The sequence below is a fragment of the Centruroides vittatus genome, unplaced genomic scaffold (assembly GCF_030686945.1).
Source record: "Centruroides vittatus isolate TY-2023 unplaced genomic scaffold, ASM3068694v2 contig_884, whole genome shotgun sequence".
NCBI classification, from domain to species: domain Eukaryota; kingdom Metazoa; phylum Arthropoda; class Arachnida; order Scorpiones; family Buthidae; genus Centruroides; species Centruroides vittatus.
This window is the reverse complement of record NW_027122576.1, coordinates 1142726-1150292: the sequence shown is the minus strand read 5'-3', so window position 1 is coordinate 1150292 and position 7567 is coordinate 1142726. Positions and strand designations below refer to the sequence as shown.

At 32.6% G+C, this 7567-nt stretch overlaps 1 long non-coding RNA gene across 2 annotated transcripts in view; it reads right to left on the bottom strand.

Annotated features, from left to right (window-relative positions):
* Positions 1-372: 372 nt before the first annotated feature.
* The window catches only part of LOC136983600 (uncharacterized), a 42037-nt gene continuing 34842 nt past the window's right edge, over positions 373-7567 (bottom strand). Inside the window, exon 5 of one of the 2 annotated variants that reach the window (XR_010882069.1) lies at positions 373-473. This is a non-coding gene — a long non-coding RNA (uncharacterized lncRNA). Of the gene's footprint in view, positions 474-875; positions 1003-7567 lie in introns of those variants that run through there. The other variant, XR_010882067.1, reaches the window with a different exon arrangement.

Genomic DNA, 7567 nt, shown 5'->3' with positions numbered 1-7567 from the left:
AGCATCATCTCTATCTTTCCTGTATTTACATTATATCATCTCTATGGTAAGAAATGCTGATTTAACCAGTCCTTATCACTGGAGGACCTCGTATCTATCCTCGTATCCACTGGAGGATCTCGTATATTCTAAGATACCTCATATCTTTCCTGTATTTCTGGTGTCATCTATATGGTAACAAACGGTAATTTAATCACTCCGTATTACTGGAGAACCAGCAACGCCGCTTGGCACGTGTCTCATATATACAAAAGCCTAAACAAACTGTTACCCACTTTTGAAACTGGTAGTTATCGTGGGTTCGCGCCTGTCCAATGGGTGGGTCACGTGAAGTTTTCCGGATTTTCTTCACGTTAGTAACACCTAAATAAGGTCCAGTTTCCCATATAAATTCCTCCCGGGAGGCAGGACGCCCACGTGTCGTGTTGCCATAAACAGAATTGTTGCAAAGTATTTATTCCATTGGATTTCTTCTGTGTAGAGAAAAAATTAATTTTTTAAAATCAAATTTTATTATTTAAAAAATATATTATAATTTTTAACTTCGCTTTATTTATTTAAATGTGTCCTCAAACACATAAGTGGCTCGACACACGTAAACAAACAAACAAAGCAGAGACTTGTTCTCTAAGAGAACACGAGGCCCTGCTTTAAACAATAAAAATATCTTCTTATATATATATATTTGAAAATCAATATGACAGAGCTGAATTATTTTTTAAAGATTTTGATTTATTTCTAGTTACAAAAGAGACATGAAATATGATACATACGAAAAATGGAATTTTTATCTGTCAATGTGAAACTGGAATTATAATTATACATTAGATAAATATTGAAAGAAAAGAAACTTTATCAGTTTGAAAGTTTCGGGAAGTTTTTCCTTTCTTCCTTCAAATCAATAGAATAAAATAAAGTTTATTTACTCACAACGACGCCTGTAATAAACTTGCTCCTCTTACATCAGTCCATGCGGTGAAGTTGGATTTACAGTTACTTAGTCTAGAAGAGAAACAAGGGAGAAACAATCTTATTTATTGTAAAATAAAAAAAGATAAAAGAGACTATTTCGGTAAAATTCGGTTAATTAATTTAAATTTAGAATAAAAGAAAACAAAGATTTTTTGAGTTTAATTACGATAATACGACACGAAATAAATTCACACGAAGAGAAACTGGGTTGATGGCATTTGTATAGCCAACCAAAATAGATAAAATATTTTATTCAATATCTGAACAATGACATAAAGAGAGCGAACTTTATAAATGATTATTCACTCATCGCTAATATTCTGTATGTTATATAGAAAAAAATTCGAATATTTTTAGGTTGCTCGTCATCCATCAAAATTAGCATACTTCGTTTAAGTAGCAGATATTTATGCACGCGTTATTTAAGTTTTAGTTAATTCGAACTTAAAAACTTATACTAATTTTGTAAAATAATCTTATATATAAAATTCTCGTGTCACAATGTTAGTTACCGTACTCCTCCGAAACGGCTTTACCGATTTTTACCAAATTTTATATGCATATTCAGTAGGTCTGAGAATCGGCTACTATCTATTTTTCATACCCCTACACCATTTCCCCCTTTCAAAAATATATTTATATATGGATTAAGGCTTTTATGTCCAACAGATGGCGCTAACTTCCGACGACCTAAGTTTGCTTTTCTGTGAGGCATTCTGCTTTTCTGTGAGAATGGACTGAAGCAGATCATTTTCTATCTATCTATATAAATAAAATATAACGTTCGTTTGTTCCTACCGATTCCTTTGAAAATTTTGACACAACGTTGCATTCGAATACGCACGTGTTTTTATATAATATACATGTCGAAATCCCCCCCAGTGGGGGGAGATGGACGGGATTAAGGCTTACCGTGAAGAACTCGGCTTCTATTATACTATTTTACATGCGGTTTTTTGCGTTTTTAATTGCGTTTTAATAGGTTACGTCAACAGAATATACACTAAAAAGAGATTTTTCGATATTCCCCAGCGGGAAAAATGACGGGATTAAGACTTACTGTGAAGAACTCGGCTTTTATTATACTATTTTAGATGCGTTTTTGATTGCGTTTTAATAGGGTACGTCAAGAGAATGTACACTAAGAAGGGATTTTTTGAAATTCTCCCCACGGGGGAAGTCTGATACATTTATAATAGATACATTTTGAGCCACAACAACGCGTGGCCGGGTCAGCTAGTTATTTATAAATAAACTTCTCGGAAGGAGAATGGAAGAGAATATTTATTAATAATATATAAATGAATTTATATATGTACAGTATATATATATATATAGTCTTTAATGTAAAGTTTATAAAAATCTTTTCTGGAGCCACGAACAAATAAAACAATCAGAATTTCCGTGTTTTACAAAGTTAAAAAGTGTCATCTGCCTTCCATTTATCTTGTGGACAATATATCTCTTTCACATTTCTTATGAATCAATACAAACAGAGAACTTCTTTCTGTGGATATTTTTTTTTTTACTTTATTTTATAAAATGTTTAAAATAAAATTAAAAATTTATAAATAAAATTGGGGGTTATTGATATTCAGAAAAGAAAGTTATCAATACTTTCCACACTCATTCGATTCGCATCGAATTCAAATGATAATTGATCCTGTCAAATTCTTCAAGTGTCAATTAAGATACAAGCGTGGATTTTCGAGGTATTTTATATAAGGTTATACAACGTACAGTACAGCCCGTTATCAGATAATACTCGATATTATGCAAGATATAAGAACCCAACTAGTAATGGATCCCAAGTATTGAACCCGGATAACCACGTATTTAAGTCGACGAAAGCCTAAATTGCCTGTGCCTTTTCGTTTATATCAAATCTTTAAACATATTCTCGACATTTAAAATAATTTTCAACACATTTTATTGTTGCCAATTTGGTTTTTATTTGCCATCACTCGTAATTTACAGTAGCGAATTGTTTGACTGGAATAAGTTTTATTGTATTCTTTGTTTATTTAGGAGAATATTATTTATATCGGGATTTGACAAACTTTAAATCTGATCTGATAGTAAAATCGGTTAAAATTCGGTTGGATGTTTTTCCAATACTTAATCAAAGAGAATAAATTAATAACTTTGATAAGAAGACCTGTAGGAAAATCTTGCTTAATTCTATTCTAAACGCCTATTGAATGGTAAATATTACCATAAACTTGTTTAAAATCCATAAAATCGAGTAATTAATTCGTTTACCTTGTCGCACTTATACAGAATTATAAGGGGACCGGGCAAGCAATTACGATGAATTTTTAAGAGATTCTGCTAGTTTGGGGTTGGCAAAGGCAAGTGAGCCGAAATAGCAAGCGTTCTTTCTCATCGTCTTCTGTTCTGAAAGTACAGAAGGTTGGTTGTCAAAATCACACGTAAAATAACATCTTTTGGTTGTTTCACGCGTGATTTTGGCTCGAACATCTGAACATATGTTACTGTTATTGTACAGTACATGTTTATGTTACTACTTAAATTTAATTTTGCGTGGTTACCGATCAATCTGTTTGCATAGTTTAAGGACAGGACTAGGCTAAAAGTAAAAGGAATTTCGAGGCTACACGTCGTTACAATATAACAACTTAGGAACACTCCACACTTTTGACATGTTATTGTTTTCGGCTTTCCCTTTAAAGAATGATACGAACATAAGAGGAAAACTCACAAAGTCAATACATGAAGACGTACTGTACACAAGAAAGCGACAAAGGACGTTAAGGAAAGAAAATTATCTCTGAACATCTGCAGATCATCATAAAGTCGTGACATTCCAACGATGCCTTACATGGTGTTGTCTCTCCCTTAATATTTTGCCTATATTTCTAATTTTTATATAAATAATTTAATATAACAACTTTACCCGACTCTGTAACAACATAGCCCATATCCGGGTAAGTTAATACATATATAATTATATATATATATATGTGTGTGTGTGTGTGTGTGTGTGTGTGTATATATATATATATAGTATGTGTGTGTAGGATATAGTAACATATCCAAAAAAGTACGGTTCATTGCTAAATATTTCAATATTTCAGATGCATTAGGAAAATTATTTTTAAGAAATTATTTAAAAAATAAATAAATAAAGCTGAAATTGTAACAATTAGCGCCGGTCTCCCCCTACCAAAATGAAATCTATTATTAATAATGTATTAATATAAATGTGTGTTTCTTTACATCAATACTAAAATTGCATGTAGGCCTATACAACAAATTACAGTTAATAATTCAAAATATTAAAACATTCGAATTATTTAAACTAAAATTCGAACGAAATCTTCCAGTTATATTTGTTCCGTAGATTATATTTATTTATATTTCGTAAATTAGTAATAATTAATTACTTAAGTATGGACAGACGAAGCAGTATAATCGACGAAATTCGATCGAGAATTGTAAGTGAGACAGACTTTGTCCATCTAACCCAAGAGAATCGGAACGACTCCGAAGTGTATATGATAATATCGGAAGTGAAACGAGACACCAGAAAGCAGACAATAAAACGCGCATTGTGTCTTGTATTTTTGGGAGTGGCTGGCGTAAGTTTTGCTACTGTGTTCGTAATCCGTCAGAGATTGAGTTATGTCTCGTCCGTACAATCCGCCGTGCAGTTTTTTTCTGGAATGGCGTTCCATTCCCTTCCCATTATGATGTACACAAAAAGTAATTTCGTCTACGAATACGAAACTATGATTTTAATCGTAATACATTCCGTCGCCAAATTCTTCGCCTTCCTGTTTATATTCTCGGCTCTATTATACATTCCTCTACTTGAAAATGTTATCGTATGCGGATGTACAACTATAATGACGTCAGTTTTTGCCAGAATCGTCATTAAGGATCCCTATTCTTCCGCGCGTGTAACTACTCTAGCACTCTGTTCGGGAGGAATTTTACTGATGATCAAATTTGAAAACAGAACCGACGATTATGATTATTTTTACCTTTGGGGAATGCTAACGGTGCTGTGTGGAGTAACGACTAACGCTATATCGAACTGTTTTGTACGTATGCCCGCTTTATTACGCACCCATTACTCGGTAATTGTTTTCTATAACGGTATTATCGGTTTAATGATCTGTTCGATAATGCTACCCGCTTTAACGAATTACCGTTTACTATATTGTGGCATCGATGAATGGCTGCCGGTGATGCAATTCTTTTTAGGAGGTTTTGTCAATATATTTGATATTAGTGCCCTTCAAAACTACGAAACTGGAAATGTTAGTCTTATATGTAATATATTTGCCATAGCAACTACTGTTATTTGGGACATTATATGGAAGTACGATTTACCAAATATATATACTTTAATGGGTGGAGTAATGGTCTCCATTGGCGTCATTTTAACGTTGAAGAAAGAGAATATAGTAACATATTCAAGCTATATAAAGAAACCTGTTTAATTTTATTCGTATTGTTCGTATTAAAACAATGTGTAAGTCATTAAATAAATTTATTGTTAATACTTTAAAACTAAAATATAAAATTTTATTAAATAATACTTTTTGATTATGTTTTATAATTTGTTATGGAATGTAATGAAGCATTTAATTAATATATGCGCATATATGCTTTTAATTATCCCGTGATAAATCTAATTTGAGTGTGATTAGGATGATTTCCAGAAGCGTGACGCTTCATTAAGTTACGAGTGTCATTAGTTATAATGATACTGCATTTTTCCCCCCGAAGCAGATATTAATGGAAACAATTTAGAAGAATGAGAAGATTTCATATTAATATTTAATCATAGATATTTTTTAAATTTTTCTTGAACAAAAAATAATAGTAATATATACGTGCTACGATCCAAAAATTTGGGAAATGCAGTAATCTATGACAACAAAAGCATGTATTTGAAGTTACAGCGTATGAAATGGATTCTACCAAACCACCTCTACGTGTTCAGGTAATTTCACCCATGTCATGTGATTAAACCGCGAGCGCTGCTGTTTTTTTCCGGAGATAGTTACCTTTCTCCTGCGACGAAATCAAAGTGGAGTTTCAAGAACAACCTCCAACATTAAATTTTGTCAGCGTTTAGGTAAAACACCTACGGAGATTTTAAACTTGCTAAGAAAGGTGTACGGTGATTCTACGGTGAAAGGTCACGGTGAAGTCGAAATGTTGGAGGTTGTTCTTGAAACTCCACTTTGATTACGTCGCAGAACAAAGGTAACTATCTCCGGAAAAAAACAGCAGCGCTCGCGGTTTAATCACATGACATGGATGAAACTAACCTGAACACGTAGAGGTGGTTTGGTAGAATCCATTTCATACGCTGTAACTTCAAATACACTTTTGTTGTCGTAGATTACTGCATTCCCCGAACTTTTGGATCGTACCACGTATATACACGGTATATAAAATATTTTGAAATTAGTAAATGAAGTGTTGTTAAGAGCATTTGTAGTCAAAGAAACAAAGGCCAAATAAAAAAATATCCAGCAACGAGTTGCTTAACATTCTCGAAAACATTTAAAATTCTAGTGACGCCATCTGTTATGATATTTTATTTTTAATTATTATAAAATGTCAAAAAGCCTCATTGTGAGGGTAAAGACGGGTTTTATAAAAAAATTGTAAACATTAATAATGAGTAAAATCGTCTTTAAGTCCGACCTTACTCGAGATACGACACATGACCCCCTTATCTCCCCACCCCGTTCACCTTTAACCAAATTTAAAAGCATCACTCCCCCTAATACACAAACCTCCCTGCAAAATTTCAGAAATTTTCGACAAAAATCACGGGGGTTAGCCTATTAAGCTTCAAAGAGGGTGAACAAAATCGTACCCCCTCCACAAACAGACACACACATACACTACACACACACACACGCACACACACGCACGCACACACACGCACACGCACAGACACACAGACACAGACACACAGACACACACACACAAATATCTATACATGCAGGGAAAAAAAACCCGAATTTTTTCATTTCTCGATGTTTCAAGGTTCCCCGAGTCCAATAATATAAAAATCTTGGGGAGTAATTTTTTGACCGATCACCATACTTTCCCTGTTACATAATAACAGAGCCGGGAGAGTAAAAAATAATAATAATAAAAGAGCAATCTTTTCTTCAATTCTTGCTAAAAAAAAGAGCAATCTTTCGGGAATTTTTTCACTAAAAACGTATCAAATATCCAAAGCGGGAGATTTTAATTATACAGGATATAATTTTTGCTGATTTAAAAAAAAATAATAATAAGAGATAAATAAAAGACTATATATATCCTGAAAAATTTTTATAAATTAATCTCTTCGTAAATTCGCAAGTATATTAATTATAAAATAAATAATATAAGCAATAAATTTATATCATATAAATCCGTTTCTTGGGAGAAATTTGTTATTTTAAAACGAGAAATTATTTATTGTGACATGGTCATAATGCCGGGCTGCAATTTTTAATCACATTTTTAATGTATTTAATTTAAAATATATGCTTTCCACCTTAAATTAGTAGTGGTTTGCTCTCTATGCATCATACTTTTCCTTTAACAATAGAGT